The sequence below is a fragment of the Motacilla alba genome, chromosome 12 (assembly GCF_015832195.1).
Source record: "Motacilla alba alba isolate MOTALB_02 chromosome 12, Motacilla_alba_V1.0_pri, whole genome shotgun sequence".
In the NCBI taxonomy this organism is placed as follows: Eukaryota; Metazoa; Chordata; class Aves; order Passeriformes; family Motacillidae; genus Motacilla; species Motacilla alba.
Genome location: NC_052027.1, coordinates 18,321,058 through 18,341,357, shown reverse-complemented (window position 1 = coordinate 18,341,357; position 20,300 = coordinate 18,321,058).

Sequence of the window (20,300 nt, the reverse complement as noted above, 5' to 3'; positions counted from 1 at the left end):
GAACTGAAAAGCACAGCATTTGAGAGTCAGAGAGTTTAAAAACTGGAAAAAACTAAAGGACTTGACTGACAAGCTCAGTTCTTACAACTGCTGCACTGCTTGGACATCAAACTGCACAAGTTCCATCAGCCCAGGAGAAAATTGGGTAAGTCCACGGGCACTGTCACCTTGGCAGTCCCCACAGAGCTGACATGAGGAACACTCGGGGTGCAAAAAGCAGGGGAAAGTTTTATCCCTTAGACCTCTTGTGGGGGACTTTGGTGATGGGGATAAGTTGCTCCTCACATCTGGGGCCTGATGTCACCCTGGGACTGCTGCTCCTTTATCTGCTTCAGTCTGACTGTGCAGCACTGATATTCTCAAAGACTTGAAGTGCTCAAAACAACCTGGGCAGGCTCTGCTCTCGTTCCCTTTTCAGAGGTAGAGAGCTGTTCATTACTTAAGTGACCTTCCCAGCCCAAAACCAGCCCAAAACCACAACAACTCCCTGCAGCTTTTTAAAGCTTAAATTTAAGGGAGATTATAAATAAAATTATAGAACGGCTTGGGTTGAAAGGGACCTGAAAACCCATCCAGTTCCACCCAGGGACACCTTCCACTGTCCCAGGCTGCTCCAAGCCCTGTCCAGCCTGGCCTTGGGCACTGCCAGGGATCCAGGGGCAGCCACAGCTGCTCTGGGCACCCTGTGCCAGGGCCTGCCCACCCCCATGTAAAGTATTTCTCCCTAATATCTGCTCTAAATCTGCCCTATTATTCCATGAAATATCAGAGCTCTGCAAGAACCATGGAATAGTAAGAAAGGAATGGATGTGGAGGTAGAAACCCAGGATGGAAAATGAGGCAGGACTTGTGAGGAGAAGGGAACTGCTCTGAGCTCTGCTGGGAGGTGATGGCATCGCCTTTTGTCACATGGCACAAGTGACAAGGGACTTCTGTCCCTTGGGCCCTCTGCCTGCAGTGCCACCAGTGCCACCAGTGCCTCCCTCCTGTGACAGATGAGTGATGCCACGGGTGACTCTCACTATTAAAAGGCAAATATCCTGTATATATGTTAAGAGAAGTTTTATAGATTTATAATTGTGTTTTACCCCACTTGCATTGTTATTATGGGGTGGCCTGGGCTTGGGATATTTAAGAGGGTCCACTTGTCACTGTGGCAACAGCTGACCTCAAATCAAGATTTAAGGCAGTGATCTCCATCCCTGGGCAGGGAAGGAGGCATCAATGGACAGAACTTAGGGAGGGGCTAAAGGGTTAAAAGGTGATACAGGAGTGAGGGATCGTCTTTCCAAACCAGCTGTGGGGCTGCTGGTAGGTAAAACCAGCACTGAGAGATAAAAGAAGCAATGGGAAGGATTCCACTGATTGATGTCTGGAAAAAGAGATTTGTCTTCACAAATAAACTGTATGTTTGCTAATAAATGAAATTGGATATTGAAAGATGAAAGGAACAATGGGGAAAACCCCTAAATTCCATAAGAATTAACAATTTAAAGGGAGGGTTTTACACTGGAGGGAAATCTCTGGTATCGGGTGATTTGGGAAGTCTGTGCCTCTCAAGTACCTCAGCCAATGGGGAAAGAGAGAAGGGAAATGTGGCTGGGAAATTGGGATAAAAAGGAGGCTGTGCCCTCCAAAAATGGGAGAGACCCCAGGGGAATGCCCCATGGCCTCTCCCTTTATCTGAATGGAGTAGAAGGATTCCTCTGTCTCCCTTTTGGACAGAAACCTCTGGTGATTGTGGGTTCATTTTCCTGACAGGTGAAACCTCCATTGTGCGGGTGAGCTCATGCTGGGAAAAATCCTCTGCTCTGGGTGCTGTGACATTTTCTCTATTCAGTCTTCTGTTGTGTTTTTGATAAGGTTTTATTAAACCATTTACATTTTTGGCAGTGAGGATCATTTCTCACACTCCCACCCCAGCAGGCAGAGCCCCTGCCTTGCTGTCCCCACGGGCCACCGCGCCCGGGCAGAGCTGTCCCCTGGCTGCAGTGACACGGGCATGGCAGCGCTTGACTGCAGAGCAAAGCTCAGTGACCTCCCTCTGGGGACAGGGGCCACCACGGGGAGCCAGGGCACGCAGGGGACACCTTTCCTGGGGCTGGGTCCCCTCCACGCTCCAGGGAAAACGCCTGTGGGGTGGTGTCCACACGGGGCACACACAGCTGGAGCCTCAGCAAGGCCAAATGGATGCGAGAGGAAACAAAGCCAGAATAAAGCTGGGTGGAAGGGCAACGACACCGCGCTGAGCTCATCCCCTCTGCAGCTGCTGGGCCTTGGAAGGCCTCCAAGGAAAGGCTTTCCAGAGGTTTTACTTTTGGCATTTCCCTCCTCTAACACTAACCTGCTTCGGAAAGGAGGGCTCTACTTTCTGTGAATCAGCAGGAAAAAACAGGCCCGGGAGTGCAGCGTGCAAAGCAGGTAGCTCATTTCCATGCAGAACCACTCAAATTGCAAATGGGATCCTTGCTGCTGCAGGAAGCTGAGTTTAATGCTGTGTATACGTGCAAAAGATGTGTGGGCTTGGCAACATCTGCACAGGGCTGTGTCTGACCTCTGGAATTTATCAAGAGCCCCTTTGTGAGCAGCAGCCTGGGTCAGAGCCAGACGCAGACACACAGCACTGCGCACCCCAAATGTCCTCAGGTGTCACCCCAAAGATCCCTCCAGCCCTACAGGAATTTCAGCCAGATGTGCCAAACTGTACAGATTTTAGGTACTTTGATTTTAGGTACCTTGAAACCTTGAAGGTTTTCTGAACCCACACTGATCAAACTTTGGATGAAATTCTGTGAATTCTCGGAATTCTGTGAATTCTCACGGCCCATCTGTGGATCCATAAGGAGTGCTGCCCAGCCTGCTCAGCTTCCCACAGCACAAATGCTGCTGGAGAGTTATGAATTGTGAGTTCTCACCCCATTTTTTGTCCCATTTGGCACTTCCCAGCCTTGTGGCAGTTGCCCAGCACCATCAAAAGCCTCTGAAGCCATCCTGGCTATTCAAGGTGAACATATTTTACTGATCACTGCTCTAAGAACCCTCCAGAGGGAGGTAACTCCTTAAACAAAACAATTCCCTGTAAGAAGGGCTTTGGGAACTACAGGAAGTGCCTCTGTGGAGAACAACAGGGCTGTTTTAGCTTTCCTGTAATTTTAGGTTTCACCATGAGCCGTGGTAGGAATTAATCAGCACCGAGCAGCAGGAGCTGCTCCATGACACAGAAAACAGCTCTGTCCACCCGTCAGAGTGGGAACGAGCTGCTGCTCAGCTTCAGGCCTGGAAAATGTTCGTTCTTCTTCCAAAGTGGCTCTTCAAACGTCGTGCCAAGGTAGAGCCAAGCAGAAAACTTCCCTGATGCCACATGAGAGCAGAGCTCGTGCCAGAGGATGCAGCCATGCAGCTGTGCACTCTGCCACAGGAATGCAGAGTGGGGATGCCTTTAGGCAGGCCACAGAGAATCTAGAGGTTTTTCTGTTTTAAATGCTTTGGTTTTGTTGGTGTTTTTGTTTTCTTTGAAGTGGATTCACTGAAACTTCCGTCGGGTGAAATGAACCGAGCATTGGGGCACTCCTCCTGAACCTTCCTAAGATATTTTCCTGATCTTCCATAGGGAATGCTTCACCTTTCTACCCCTCTCCCCCTCTGTTTTTAAGGGAAAATTGATGTAATTCTGACCTATTATTTGTGGAATTATAATTGCAACCCTCAAATCAGTTAACAATAAGGAAAATCATGCATTACCTTGCAGTTTTGGGTCTGTGGTGATGTTGTGCCCAAAGCTGAGGATGAAGAGCCATTCAAGAGAGAACTGGTGCAAAAACAAGTCCTGATTTTGCTCTGTGTTTGCCCCGAGTTAATTGAAGAGTTTTTTAGAAAATAGACACCATGCAATTGCAGAGGTCACATTTAGCCCTGCTTTTTAGCTGCAGTTGTAAATAATTTTACAGAGTTCTTCCCCTGCAGTCCAAAGGAGGGAATTGCTGTCCAGCACTGGACTCACTCTTGGCTGGGTGGATTTTACTGCACACAGGGCTCGAAGCTGCCCATGGTCAGTGTGGGAGCACTGCTGAAAGAAAAACAGGAGCAGGTTCCTGCAGCAACAAGTCCTCAGGACTTAAAATAGGCTTTTAACTAATTGTGCTCCTCTGGGCTTCACCAAGATCAACTCTAGACCTGCAGAGCCATTTACTCCAGGGGTAGGCTTTGCTCAGGAGGTCATTCCTGGGCTTGCTGTCATCCTCACACAAGATATGCATGCATGTGCCCACATTCCTGCCTAGATTTATAGCTAGAAATGCTTAAGAAGCCTCTATAAAACACTTTTTTCTACTGGTTGTAGATCTGGCAGGCTCAGAGGAAGGCTGGACACTCTTCAGACATGGGTGAACTTTGATTTTTAGGGTTCAGATTGAGGGTTTGACTGAGACACCACAGTGGGAAATGAATAGGAGCAAAGTTCCTCCAGTCCACTCTGGCAGCTCTGCCTCCATCAGATTCCCAGAAAATCCCCCAGGGATTGTAAGCATGGAACACAGACTGCATCTGGTGGGTTCTAGTAGCATCCCTTAATTCCTTAAAATTCCACGTAGAGAGCAAAGACCTCACTGCCTGCTGAGCTCTCTGTATTTAACACCCAAAAATGATGGAAAGTCTATTTACTACAGAAAAGGGAGAGGGAGTCTATCTGCTCCCATCAAACATATTTATTGATTGACAAATATATAAATTGAAAATCAAGATTTAATTTAGCCCGAGGAGCACCAAGTGTGCATTTTCAATGCATGAGAAACGCTGGCATAAATCAAACTTAGAACTGAACCCTGCTATTACTTGAAAATAACTGTCCAATATCTCTTTGATCTACAGGCAAGGAGCAGAAAGAAATAAATGTGCCTCTGAGGAATCAGGACAGCCCTAATTATTTTCTTGTAAAGACTGTATTTCAGTGCTGTGCAAGCAGCACGTTCAATAAAACAAAGAAATGCAATCACTCAGCCCTCTTTATTTATTTATTTTGGACCTACAAGAAGTATTTTGCAAAAAAATTATGGCAGGCTTTGGTTTCTCAGGTTAGCTGTGTATTCTATTGAGTTAAACACTTATTAGTGTGGAAAACTGTCCAGAAAACATCAGACAATGCCTCTGAATACAAATCATTTCATAAATATGCAACTGGTGCCTCAATGTGACACTTGGCTTGTCTGAGGAACACTGATAGACTTAAAAAAAATTAAATTTAAACTCCATCAAGTGTGAGCACAATTTAATTTAATGCTTTTCCTGTTAAAGGCAGAACTATGAATTTAGTGGGTTTGTAATGTTTCAATTCACAGTTAAAATAGAATATCCATAGCTTGGCATGATCAGGGTCAAGGGCAAATATTTGGGGGAAAAATCAAGATCAAGGCAAGGAGCAGATTTAATGATGCTGCTACAGCCAGAAGAAGAAGAAGGGGAAAAAAAAGAAAAAAAAAAAAAAGAAAAAAAAAGAAAAGAAATAACAAAAAAAACCCCAAACCACCAGGTAAGGGGGCAACCTGTCCAGACTGGTGGTCTCAGTTTGGTCTGATTAGTTTAGAAATAGTGAGGAAAATGGATTTTTTCCCCTGAAGCTGAGTGGGTGAATCCTCCCAGGACAAAGGGCTGTGCACATGGAGTGGTCAGTGGTTATCCCCTGGATCACAGCCTGAGTGCCAGGAAAAACAGCTTCAGAAAAGGAGGAAAAAGGAATTGCATTCATTTAAAATTATTTTCCAGAAATTAATGGACCAAAATCACATTTAGTAACCGAATCTCCCTCGAGTTCAGCTTCTCTCCCTTGTATCCACTTTATTGTCCAATACACTCCCACAAGAAGGCATTTTCCAGGTTTCACATCCACAAAATCACTTTGAAAGTATCAAAAATGACATTTTCCTGGTCAAGCCTTATTGAACTCTGAGCCAGATTCTTAACTTGGTCTTAGCTTGGTGGATTATTTCTGTGCTCAAAGACATTTATATCCTTCTCTCAATCTACTGCCAGCTCTATAATTCCCTAATTCTCTTCATTTCATCTTGGCAGCCACTACAGGACCACGAGAGATGCAGACCTGGTTGGAAAGACTGACAGGAAATAAGCAGTGAAATACCTGCTCTGCAGAGAAGAACACACATAAGATACCTATTTAAATCAGATTATATGGCTTTAAATAGGATCTTTTACCCCAAATGAGTGTCCACAGAAGGCTGAGGCTTTCTGTGGATCTCAAAGAAAAGAACAGGCACAAGGAACAAGTTGATTTTCCTTATCTGTGGCTATTGTGAAATTAAAAAACTCCTCAACCACCACCAGGAAACATCTTGTTCTCTCGGGGAGGTTTTGTAGAGCTGCAGACTAAATGTGCTAAATGACCTGGGTTTCTATTTGTTGGCATTTTCTGCCGAAATTTGGGGGCTAAATGACTTGGGGGGTTTCTATTTCCTGGCATTTTCTGCAGAGAATTGGGTGCTAGATGGCTTGGGTTTCTATTTGTTGGCATTTTCTGCAGAAAATTTGGGGTTAAATTACTTGAGTTTCTATTTGTTGGTATTTTCTGCAGAAATTTGGGGGTTAAATGAACTGGATTTCTATTTCCTAGCATTTTCTGCAGAGAATTGGGTGCTAAATGACTTGGGTTTCTATTTGTTGGCATTTTCTGCAGAAAACTGGAGGTTAAATGAGCTGGGTTTCTATTTCCTGGCATTTTCTGTAGCTGTCTCTGAAGGCTGTGTCACTTTATCCTGGATCTGACCTTGTCCCAGTGCCTGCCAAAGGCCCTCAGCTGCAGCAGGTGAGTTCAGCTGCTCCTGGGTCATTATGGTGCCTTTTCCCCAGCCTGGAAAGGAAACTCAAGATAATTTTGGTAAAGAGGTAATTTAAGAGTGGATCTTTATCTGAAAGCCTTCAGGGGCAGGCATGGAAAGATGTCCACGAAAGCCCATCCCCACAGGGATGAGGACATTTTTATAGGTTTTAGGAAATTGGCACAATTGATAAAAAGAATCACTTAGGAGGACAAGTGGGGATTTAGTTTCTCCCCAGTTAAGAAACTTATCTGGAGCTTTTCTTCTTGGTATTAACTGTACTTTGTTTATGGAAATGTATTTTGAAGAGTTGTTTTTGGCCTTGGTTCTCAACATGGTATAGGGGCTTTGAATTTCTTGGGGCTTGGAGTTCTGGAATTTGGGGGTTTTTAGCTGAGGGGAAGGCCATGGGAAATTACTGGGAAAATTGGCTGCTAATACAATAGGCTACAGAGCTAGAAATATATGTGTGAAGAATACAGCATAGGGAATACAGGGAATAAAAGTGAAAAAAGGCAAAAACCAAATGGCATCAATCACACCAGGCTCACCCACAAATCACAAACAAGTCACAAAAAACACCAATCAAAACCAGATCACAGCATCTCCAAAGGCAACCTGAGACCCGAGTGGCTGCTGCTGGCAAAGGCTGATGCATCATTTCCCTCCTCATTAATTTCCACCTCCGTGTTTGGCAAAGAGAAATCAGGAATTCAACACCTCACTTAAACCTCTGAGCACATCCATTTAAACCCCTGGGAATTATAGCAAAAGCCTTTTGTAGGGATATTTGATTCTTTAATTTTGGTATTGGCAGCTGGAATTTCAGGTCAAGGGAAGGAAGGATCGTTTCCCTGGTGCTGTGTGAGCACAGACTGATGTTTCTCTCTCACCTGTTTGTTTGGACTCATCACATGTTAGAGCCCTGGTAACTGAAAATTGGAGACTTTCTGTGCTAACAAGCAGTGACCCCCCCAAAAAACCCACTACATTTAACCTAAAAAAACCCTTCCAAAATTAAATAATAAAATTAAAATTATAAGTGTATCATTTAAATAAAAATATGTAATATCACACCATAAAAAACTTAGAGTTTAAGGTTTTAAAATGTAACAATACATATAAAACAAAATAAAAATTTAAAACAGAAACTAATCCTTCTTCTATACCTTCTTCTTCGCAAGTTTAAGTAATAATGTATAATTAAAGAAGTCCACATTACAAACCACAAGTAATTAGCTATTAATTTCAAAATAAAAATAATTTAAGTATAATTTCTTAATTAAAAACATTATCCTTAAAAAACCTCATAGAGAAAAAAATGCTACTCCATTCTTAGTTTGTTAAAATACTATAAAACTCACAATTTGTGAAACTATAATAGAAATAAAAGCTAATAAACATCTAAAACCAAACAAAAAATACCATCTCACATATTTAATCCCAACTCTAACAATAAAAAATAAAAACCAATAAAATCACAAGTGGCTTTTGGTGTCTGTTGTGTCAAGTTACCTTGTAAAAACTTGGAATTAACCAGTTAGAAGACACAGAGGGAATAGTGTTGGTTCCCTTCTCTGAAAGTCAAGAGCCCCACCACTGATATTTTAGGGAGAAATGGAGCAGCAAACAGGTGGAGCTGGGATTTACAGCAAGGGAGAATTAATCCAAAATAACCAAATAACTCAGTGCAAGCAGAACATGAAACTGCGCAGGGGGAGTGACTCTGAATGTCCAGGTGTGCCAGTGAAATCAGTGGGACACTGGATGAAGGGAGTGTTAAATAGGGATAAGGAGGGCGTTAAATGTAAAATGTGCAGAAGTTCCTGGCACCTTCCCGTGCCTCTGCTGGCTGAGGTCTTGTTCTCATGCCTGGGGGAATTTGAGAGGGAATGAATCTGTTGTAAACGCAAGATGCCCTGACGAAGGGGAGAGAGGAATGAGGCATCTGACTCCATCTTATCGGAAGGATAATTTATTACCTTAGGATACTATATTATATTAAAGAATACTATACTAACTAAAGAATACAGAAAGGATACTTACAGAAGGCTAAGAAAATAATAATGAAAACTCGTGACTCTTACCAGAGTCCCGACACAGCTTGGCCCTGATTGGCCAAAGAGTGAAAACAACTCACAGCAGAGTCCAATGAAACAATCACCTGTGGGTAAACAATCTCCAAACACATTGCACATGAGCACAGCACAGGAGAAGCAAATGAGATAAGAACTGTTTTCCTTTTCTCTTGAGGCCTCTCACTGCCTTTCAGCTTCCCAGGAGAAAACCCTGGGCAAAGGAATCATGTTCAGAGAATGTGAATGTCACATGAATCCTCCCCCACTCAGGTGATTTCTTGTGCAATGCCTCAAACCCAGCCAGGTGGGTGTGTAACACCCAGCAAGGTGTCTGAGGTGAAATCTGGAAATTCAGGACATATTTCCTTCCTGACCTCAGCCTGCCTCAATGTAGTATTTGCTGGGAATGTCCCAACGAAGGCAGGAATGATGACTCTGACTCCATCTTATCAGAAGGCTAATTTATTATTTTATATTACTATATTATATTAAGGAATACTATATTGTATTATACTAAATAACACAGACAGGAAACTTACAGAATGCTAAAAAGATAATAATGAAAACTCGTGACTCTGTCCAGAGTCTGACACAGCTTGGCCCTGACTGGCCAAAGAGTGAAAACAACTCACAGCAGAGTCCAATGCAACAATCAGCTGTGGGTAAACAATCTCCAAACACATTCCACATGAGCAAAACAGAAGAAAAGCAAATGAAATAAGAATTGTTTTCCTTTTCTCTGAGGTTTCTCAGCTTCCCAGGAGAAAAATCCTGAACAAAGGGATTTTTTTCAGAGAATGTGAATACTACACCTCAACACTTCCCTCAAACACCATGGGCTCCTTCAGCAGTGTCACATCTCATTATGCAGCTCATTCGCTCTGGGACATATCCTGTGACATTTCTTCTCTTTTTTTATCTGCTTCAAAATCTCAGCACAAAGAGGATATTGAAAATTAGTGCACAGGCAAATATTTTCATTCTCGGCCGGTAAAAAATGACACAAAAACCTTAAAAAGCAAAATAAAGCTGGAAGTTTTTCACAGCTAAGTGAATGATTGCATTCATTTAAATCTAATTGGGAAAATATACATTGCTCTGAGCCCAGGTGACCAGAAAGCTTCCACAGATAAAAGCTTAAGGCTGTAATAAAACCTCAGCAATAAACAGAGCCCTGCAGAGATTTGTGCCGTCCAAAACCTATCCAGGACATTTTGGTATCACATTTCCCAGTAAACTGGAAGGGAATTCCAAGAATGAACACTGGCAACCCAAATCATGCACCTCAACCAAAAAAAATCTCCTCAAGGCACAGAATTGAATCAAACACATTACATTGCAGGTGAATCTGAATTTCCTTTTCCTTCAGTACACTTTCTGTTGATTTCTTCAAGTTGTCCTGCATCCTGCTTTTGAACCTGTAAATACTGCTCTGACAGGAAACATGCATTTCACCTCGACATCATTTGGGAGTGAAGAGCATTTTAAAATTACTTTTTTGTCTGGGGCCATAAAAACTTTGGAAAGCCATGGAGATACCTGTTTAAAATATGAATTAGCTTATGTGAATATTAAGTCTCTTCCATCCTCTAGAAAGACCAAGCAATCCTCATTTGTGGAAGTTCCTGCTGAAGTATAAGAGAAGTCAGCCTTCAGAGCTGGTGGCAATGTAGAAATAATTAGCCCAGCCAAAACTATCTATTGGCAGCCATGAGCCAAAGGAATAAGTGTTGATTCATTTATTTATTTTTAGGAGGAGACACACAGCAAAGTGCAGGACATGAAAAACATCCTGGTTCCACCCAAGGGCAAACCCTTCCCTTGAGCGGAGCAGCACAGGAATATGTTCAGGGGGAGAAAAAAATGACCAGAGCCAGCCAAGAGAAGGCTCCTTTGTGCTGCCCCTCATTTATTTCAGAGCCACTCAGCCCAGGAGGTTCTGCTCCCTTATCTGCAGCAGCCTCTCACCAGGCAGAACTCTGGCCAAACCTGTTTTTTGGCAGGAGAAAACCAAGCCTGCTCTTTGCAGAGCCAGACACCAAGCTCAGAAGGGCTCTTGAGGGTTTGAAGTGGCCAAGATGCTCAGCAATGACACAATTCCTTCTTTTTTTTTGGCCCAGTCACAAAGAGAAAGCACATCTCAGAAACAAATTCCAGGGGGGCTTCACCTCTCACCAGCTCACTTAGAGCCATCCCAGATTTATGGTCAAGGGATCTAAGAATATGGTCACGGGAGTGTGGGCAGCAAAAAGGAATGCTGCTGGAATGATGTCACCACGACATTTTTATGAAAATCCTTTTGTTAGGGTTTTCTTCTCCTGAGAAGCTAAGAAGGCTTCAGGAACAAATGTAAATAAATTACTGTTTGCTGGTGTGGAATGTCACAGGTGCATCCTTGATTGGTCGATGTTGGATGTTTCTACTTAATAACCAATCAAGGAAGCAGCTGGGTCAGACTGTCTGGGAGTCACAAGCCTTTGTTATTTATTCTTTTATATCCATATCTTGTTTTTTAATGCATCTTTCTCTCTACTTTTTTAGTATAGTTTTAGTGTGGTTTTTTTTTAATATAACAGATATCATAATATAATAAACCAGCCTTCTGAAACAAGGAGTCAAGATTTCTGCGTCTCTCACCCCTTGTCCTGGCTGCCCTGAAAACCACAGAATGAACCACAGGGAATTTCCGGGCTCAAATGCACCCCTGAAGGACTTCTCATTGCTTTTCTCAGGACCACACTTCCAAGTTTTGTCTGGTTTTTCCTTTCTAAAATCATCTCGTTGAAATGGTTCCCCTGCGCAGGACTCTGATCTCTCCTGATACTTTTTCCATTCACTTTGGGGGAATATCTGGGATTTCCACCAGGGCAGGCATGGCAGATAGCGTTGGACGTGGTGTTGTGCCATAAACAGAGCCCTGCAGAGATTTGTGCCATCCAAAACCTATCCAGGACATTTTGGTATCACATTTCCCAGTAAACTGGAAGGGAATTCCAAGAATGAACACTGGCAACCCAAATCATGCACCTCAACCAAAAAATATCTCCACAAAAGGCACAGACTTGAATCAAACACTCCAAGAGAAGCTTTTCTGTGGTCCCTGCCTCAGACAGTGCACTAAGATGAAAAAAAATGATATTTACAACACAATATATGATCGAGCAGTGTTTTACATTTACATAGAACACCTCATTGCAGTGCCTCAGCAATTATTTCTCACACACAATTCCTGTACAAATGAAACTACGTAAAGATTATGGAAATATTGGTGAGGAAGTGAGAGCTCAGAGGGTTTGGGTTTTCTTTCAAACCATATTGCTGTTCGTTGAAGAAGAATGAATTTTGGTTCAGATCAATTTAGGTAATAAAAAAAAAGAACAAAAAAAAATTAAATTATTGCTGAAATAACTTTGGAAGTTAAATCTGGGAAAAAAAGTCCCAAACTCTTGCGACTTTATTTTTATTTTTAGGAGATTGCCATTACAGTGTCCGTTTTTTGGATATATACATGCTCAAGGGAGGGCAGAGGCAGCACAGGAAAGATGCATTTTTTCACTTTAAAACCTTTAAAAACTGCAAGTAGCAGCTGGGTAATGTCTAGAAAAACCTTTTACTTCCTGAAATCCAAAGCAATAGGAAATAGTCCAGAAAGGTGGCCAAAGATGATAGCTTAGTCATTTCTTAGGGTTATTTTTAGGATGTGAAATTGAGACATTTTACAGAAAAATTCCAATAGAGAGTTTCATTTCATTTACAGTCCTGCTGGGCAGTAATCTGAGGAGAAACAAAACCTCAGACATGGAGTTTAGCTCTTCTAATAAAACTGAAAATTCGAGACCTGCGGGCTGGCACAACAGAAAGGTTTTAATTCCATTATTAGATACAAATCCAAGTGTCCTGGCAATTCCTTTGGGTGCAGCTCTTCAGGGTGATCCAAGCACCACGAGAGAATGGCCTGGGAAAAGGTTTCATTAATGAGGCAGAGCATGAACAAGAAGAATGGAGGGAGGATTTTGCTGAGTTCTCCTGAAAAGGAGGGGTGGAAGCTGCACAAACTCCACAAAATGATCAAAGCAAAAGGAGCCCCCCTTTTGGTGCAGCCCAAACTGAAATTCCAGAGCAGAAAGTCCTGGAAGGGTAAGAGACACTGTGGTATTTTCTGGGGTCCCCTGTGGCAGGAAGGAAATGATGGATCTGACTCCATGTTCTCAGAAGGCGAATTTATTATTTTATGATACTGTATTATAGTAAAGAATGCTATACTAAACTATACTAAAGAATAGAGAAAGGATGCAGACAGAAGGCTAAAAGATAATAATGAAAACTCGTGACTCTTTTCAGAGCCCCGACACAGCTTGAGCCTGATTGGTCATTAAGTAAAAACAATTCACATGAAACCAATGAAACAATCACCTGTTGGATAAACAATCTCCAAACACATCCCACATGAGTAAAGCACAGGAGAAGCCAATCAGATCATTATTGTCTTCATTTTTCTCTGAGGCTTCTCAGCTTCCCAGGAGAAGAATTCCTGGTGAAGGGATTTTTCAGAAAATATGATAGTGATAGGATACAGCAGCAGCAGGAAAACTCCAGGGACCACCCCAGAGCAGCTGAACCACCACAGCCTTTCAAAGCCTCTCAAAATCAGGATTCCCTGCTCAGAGTCATGGTAATTAGCAACAAAAATCCAAATTCTCTTCCAAAATGACATGCAAAGGAATGTAAAATAGGTAGAGCTGGGTCTGAGCATGGCTCTGGAAAGCCCAGGGTCCATCTTTCTGTTTAAGAGAAAATTTACCTGCAGAAAAGTTGTGCCAGCTTCCCCTTGAAAAGCACAGCCTTGGTTTTCACACATGTACCAGAGCTGGTGGCAATGTAGAAATAATTAGCCCAGCCAAAACTCTTTATTGGCAGCCATGAGCCAAAGGAATTGGTGTCAATTCATTTATTCATTTTTAGGAGGAGAAACACAACAAAGTGCAGAATATGAAAAACATGCTGGTTCCACCCAAGGGCTCTCAGAGAGCTTCAAGTGATGTCTCATTGTGGTTTTGGGAAAATCACACAGAACCCTTTCCAGAGAACTGGGTTACTCCCGAAATCAAGAGCTCTTTTCCTTTCAGTCCCCCGCTCCCTCCTGCTCTGGGCAGCTCCTGCACCCCACGAGCACAGACTCAATTCCCTGTTGAACAAGCTGGCTGCTGCTGCAGGAGCTGGAGCAGAGCCTAGATGGAGTTAGGAGGAAGAAACTGGATATTTATTGGAGAGCCTTCAAAGGCCTGGCAGTACCTGGATGGCTCCGAGGTGGAAGCAAAAGAGGGCTGTGTCATGAGAGCTCACATTTTTATAAGTTTTATTCCATTTGCATGTAGGAGTTAACTGTCCAATTAATAGCTTCAAATTATGAAGTTTCATCCTCCTTTCTTTCTTGCCTGCCCTCGTCTTCTCACGTTGTTTGTGCTTTGGGCCTGAAGCTTGAGGGGACTGTCCTCGAGTGTCCAGCTGGAATAGGATTGTTTTGTCTTCACCACCCTGTGAGAAGATCCCAGTAACACTTCATATAAAGCTAAAGCTGCACACCAAAACAGAAAAGAAAAACTTAAAATCTAAGGTATGATGGCTGTACCCCCATCTCGTTGTAAATCCATTAATGTGGGATTCAGTGGGCAATTCTGGATCTCCCTTCACCAACACCACACAGATAATTAACCACAAATATTCACAGATAATAATGACAAAATTTAACTTTAGTTACGTTGTTTTCTAAGTTTATAATCTCTTTTAAGTTATTATTATCTAACAATATTTAATTTTTATTATCTATTTAATTAAATATTTTATTATTTAATGCTCAATTTAGTATTTTATATTATTTACTTCATTATTTAATATTTTATACTAATAAATTTTTATTTATATTTATTTAATTCATATTTTAATATTTTTATACTAATAAATACTTTACCTATTAAATGAACATTTTTTCTACTTTTCTCAAAAAAAAAACTTTTTCCCAAACCAATTTTAAAAAAACCCACTTACATTTTTTTTTTTCGAAAAAAAACCCTTTTAAAAATTTTTCTCCCCAAATTACCCTAAACCAAAACAAATACAATCTCCTTTCACCAACACCACACAGATAATTAACCTCCAGGCTAGCAGAGGGCCTGCTTTTATTTGTTTTTCCCCACAAAAGCTGTTTGGAGCATAATTTAGCACAGCAAACATCTCAACCTGCTGCATATTAACCCCTGAACAATCCATTCGGTGAATTCTGCCCCTCTTCTGAGGGGTGATGATGAACACAGAGTGAGCGCCTTTGTCCGCTGTGGTTAAAAGCTTTTGGAATGAGGATTAATTAGCACGTTGAGCACACACCTGGAGCTGCAGAAATCAGAGGAATTTCTCTGTGCTGGTCCCCTCCCAGCTTTTCCAAACGTCTCCCACCAGGGAATTCACTGAGAGTTTAACCAGGGCCTTCATCTCCACTGACCAAGAGCTCTCAGTCCCTCTTTGGTTATAATCTAACAAAGGGAACTGACCTCGTTTGGTGGCTGCTGCAATTTGCACACAAAAAGAAAGAAAAAATTTCAAAGAAAAGTTTCTGTTGATGATCCCTAAACCAGAGCAATTCACACCCCAGGAACTGCTCAGCTCCTGCTGAAAGCTGGATGGAAAATTGTCAGGAAGAGCACTTGTATTTGTTTATTCACATCTGGCAACTAGTCAGAGCTCAGAGAACTTTTCAGACCCAATATCTTGTCAGGATGGAGAAAAGTCCTCCTGTTTGTAGACTCATGTCCCCATAAACAACACCACCAAAAAAAAAAGACAGAACTCAGAGGCAGCCCAGGCTCCAACAAGTGTTGTTAGAAGTTAACTGCATCACTTAGCAGGGAAAGTCTCTTTCATTTTGCTTCAAAATAATATCTTTGAATTGTATACTGAATAGAAAGACTTCGATTTTTTTCATGTTTGGATCCCACCAAACCTGGTTCTTTATTCCAAGCTTGGTGAAAATAGCACCAAAAAAAAGACACTGATGTCAGTCAGATTTTTGGTTTGGAGAAAAGTAAATTTTTCAATTGATCTCTGGTCTTGACCATAATTTTGATTCTGTGGAATTAGAGCAGAATTGTGTAGCTTGACGTGAGGATGAGCCTGGATTCAGGAAACCTTGCCTCTCTCCCTCACATTTAATATTTCAGCCAGCTCAGGCTGTTGTACTATGAAGGGGAGAGGATGCAGTTGTGTTTTCTGCACCAGAGAGTTTTCTCCTCTATTTCCAAGCTCTACTGCAGGATATACTGAGCCATAACTGCACCAGAAACAAGAAATACTCCTACTTTTGGAATTTACTTAATTTCCCTCCCACGCTGATGTGAGGAGGAATTACAGAGCTTGATCTGTGACTGAGGGCACATCCAGAAGTGACACAGCTGATGGCAAGTGACACTGCTGAGGACAAGAGCAGTGTGTCAACCCACACATTTCTGTCCCTCTGCTTCACCTCAGAAATATTTCATTATGTCAGAAATACTTTATTATTTATCAAGCAAAACAAATTTTCAACAGCAGAAACATTAAGAAATAGAGTTTAAGAGCTTTGCTTCCTTTACAAAGGTCTTCCAATCTACCACCTCCTCAAATAAAACGTGCACCTCGGATATTGATGTTTAATATTCATTTAGCACATGCATTGTGCTCTTTTTACCACTCTGGAAAACTTGTGATTGTGGGATGGAAACTCCTCAGATGAGCTCTGAAAGCAGAGATGAGTTTCTGAAAGCAGAAATCAAATCAGGGGTATCCACACGGCACTGAGGAAGAAAAATATTTGAAATCACTCCCAGCACTTACTGATCCACAGAAATTATTCCCATTTAATCTCTGAGCAGGAATAACCACAAAGGAGAGAGAGACTTCATTCCTGCTCTGAGTATGGACATGGAAAATGATTGTGCTACCAGGGAATGGGGTGGTGGGACAGAAAGCCCTGGGGGGTGGTTGGTGTGCTGAAATGCACATTGTCCTTTCTCTCCAACTTTATTTTGCTGAATTATTCCTCTGATATTTTGCTGAATTTTTCCTCTGGTATTTTGCTGAATTTTTCCTCTGATATTTTGCTGCACTCCCCAAACCCTTTAAAAGCAGGAACATTTAAAAGCTGGGATATGCCAGATAAGAATAGAATCACGAGCAACACTCAGCGAGGGTGGGCAGGAACAGAAAAATCCCATTGTCTAATTATCAAATCTATTCACCAGGCTGGGGAAGGTGTCAGAACACTCAGGAAAATTCATCCCAACAGCAGTGCTGCAATTAGGGACATGCTCCAAGGACTGGGGAGAGACAACAACATGGGAATCACAGCTGGGGGTGGGGGAAAGTCCATTTAGGTTCCCCAGTTCTGCCCCCAGTTGTTTCTCCCAGCAGAGCTTCTCACCTGCCTGGCTGGGACCAGGGGCAGAATAACCAGACAGGATCAGGGAATGTTCAAGAATTTAGATGGATCCCAACCAGTTTCCAGGAGAAAGGCAGTGGAGGCAGAGCGTTGCGTCGGTTTTTGTGGAAGGAGGAAGAATTCCACCAAGTTCCTTCTGCCCTCCCACTGGGGCTGAGTTTTTGCCAGCAAAGAGATGGAAATGATGGGATTGAGCAGCAGCCACCAGGGATCTCCTGGATTCATTCCTAAACCTCCCCAGGCCTCGTGGTGCACAGTGAGTTTGGCGTTTCTGGGATGGCTCTGGAAGCCCATCTGCAGGAGCCGAGGGATGGAATCTCAGCTTCCACCAAAGAGCTGCTATTAATCTCCAGCCATGCTAATTGCAATTGAAAAGGTGTGAAAGCCTCTTTAAAAACTGCATCCCCCACAAGTCCAGTAGTATCTTTAAAATGATGAACATCAAATTTTTGAGGTGCACATTTGGGAATTCATGATTTTGAAATTCAAATAGTGATGCTCTTTTGCCATCTGACACAAGCTATTTTTTTGTTCTATGTCTAATTTTTAATTTGAACTACAGAACAGAAATTACCGAATTTATTTATTTCATTTAGAAATAGAAATAAAATTATAGATTAGAAATAGAAAATAGAATAGAAATAGGATTATAATAGAACTTACCAAGTTTATTTATTCTTGTTTTAAATGGAATTAATGAATTTTGAAGAGTTTCATGTTAGTAAGTATATCCATGATACTTTAAAAATTATGTTAAAGCTAAATATAAGTCAAAACCCCTTTTATCTATTATGATCTCTTATGCAATGGGGTACAGAGTGGCTGCATAGAATGCATTTTTTTTTTTATTTTTTTCATTTACACGATATCCAGATACAGAAATCAGAACTGCTGGCGTTTCTCAGATACAGAACCTGAATTCAGATTCACACACAAGAAATAAAATGAGGCAGCCAGGAGAGAGCAGATAGTGACTCAAGAGAACATTCCTTGAATATTAACTGTAATTTTGAATAAAGTCTTTACAGTCTTCCAAAATTTTGTTTGCTGTTCCTCAGAGCAAATATTTACAGAAATAATAGAAGGATTTGCTGGGAACAGCACAAAATATTCCCAGCGTGGTGCTGCAGGAGCAGTAGGAACTTCCTCAAAGCATTTTTGTGTGTACCTCCAGCTGAAGACAGAGTGTTTACACTGCAAACAGCCTCATGGAGGATTTCAGAGAAATTCATCTTCTCAAGGCAATGCAGAAGGGATTCTCAGCTGAGCCTCCAACAAGTAAAAATGTCTTTATTTGTGTGTGCTCAGGAGAGGATCCTGTGCTGGACCAACAGAAGATCCGGGGATGTAAATCAGAGACGTTCTTGGAATACCCAAAAATGAAAAATGCAGAATTTCCATGTTGCTGACATCCATGGAAACGAGCCCCATACAGAGCAGAAAACCAAAAATTAATTCCTTCTGCATAGCCTTAAGATGACCAATTTCTTAATAGCTGGTAGGGAAGGTAGGAATGGAAACAGCAAAAACCCAAAATTACTAAATTTGGTAAGTGCAGTGCCTTTGAAATGCCTTTAAGAGTGGAATTATGTGGGCAGTACCACCAGAGAAAAGTGTCCTCTGGACAGGATCCTCTCCTAAACACACACAAATAAAGACATTTCTTACTTGTTGGAGGCTCAGCTGAGAATCCCTTCTGCATTGCCTTGAGATGATGCATTTTCTTAAGTGTCAAAGATCAAAGCACAAAAAAGGCCTCTTAAGCTTGAGGACACTTTTCTCTGGTGATACTGCCCACATAATTCCACTTTTAAAGCCATTTCAAAGACACTGCACTTACCACATTTAGTAATTTTTTTTGGTTTTTGCTGTTTCCATTCCTACCTTCCCTACCAGCTATTCCACTCAAGATATTGATCTTTTGTCAGCTTCTCATGTGTGCATTAAATAAGTTTGGTTCTCCTGGTGTTGGAAAGAATTAGGCTGGAAACTTTGCCTGCTTTTCTGGGAGGGTGGGAGCTGCTGGAGCCATCCAGCCCAGGACATTTGGCAGAGGACAGGTCCCACTGCTTTAAGGATTTTAGTGCAAAGGCAGCAGTAAAATATTTTAATATTGAAAATATTCAATATTTTAGAATAAATTTTATAACCAATCAATAATAAATAATTATAAAAATTAATTCATGATAAATGTACAATAAATTAATAATACTTTAAAAATAAAATATCCCTTAATATGACATGCAACTCCTCTGCATCTCCCTCCAAGTGGCAAAGACTGTAGGGCCCATTGTGGTGATTTATTGGCCTGAAATTTTTTGTTCTGAGGACAATGACTTCTGAGGGTTTGAGTTTCTAACTCCATCAGCTGCTGCTGCCATTATTCTGATTGGTTACCTTGAATTGCAATTCTCATTCCGGCTTTTCTGGATTTTCTTTCAGCCTCTCTGGCCCTGTGTTGACCAGGCTGCCTTGACAAACATCATCTTCTCTTTGATTTATGCTGATCTTGATTCATAAAAAATCATCAATTTTTATGAGAAATCCTAATTCCTCCAGCTCCTTCTATTTACTCAATTCCAGCTCAAAGGAGACAATTTCAATTGTATCTGACAGTTTAATTCCTGTCTTAGCACCCAAATGATACCAAGCTGGTGGAATTGGACAATTTGAGGCTGGCCTGTGCTTTTCTGATACCACAAAAAATCCCCAAACCAAACATCCTGGGCTCAAAACTCCACCTGTTATGAAAAATCTGAGAACAGACCCATTGCATTTTTTCAGTCCCAGCTGTCTCACCCTGCCCTTCTTTTGCTGACTTGCAAGAAAATGTTCCTGCAGAAAATGTGATTTTTGTATTGGGGTTCCAGGGCACAAAATGCACAAACCCCCTGATTTTGGGGGTTTTTTTTCCCACTTTCCATCCCAATG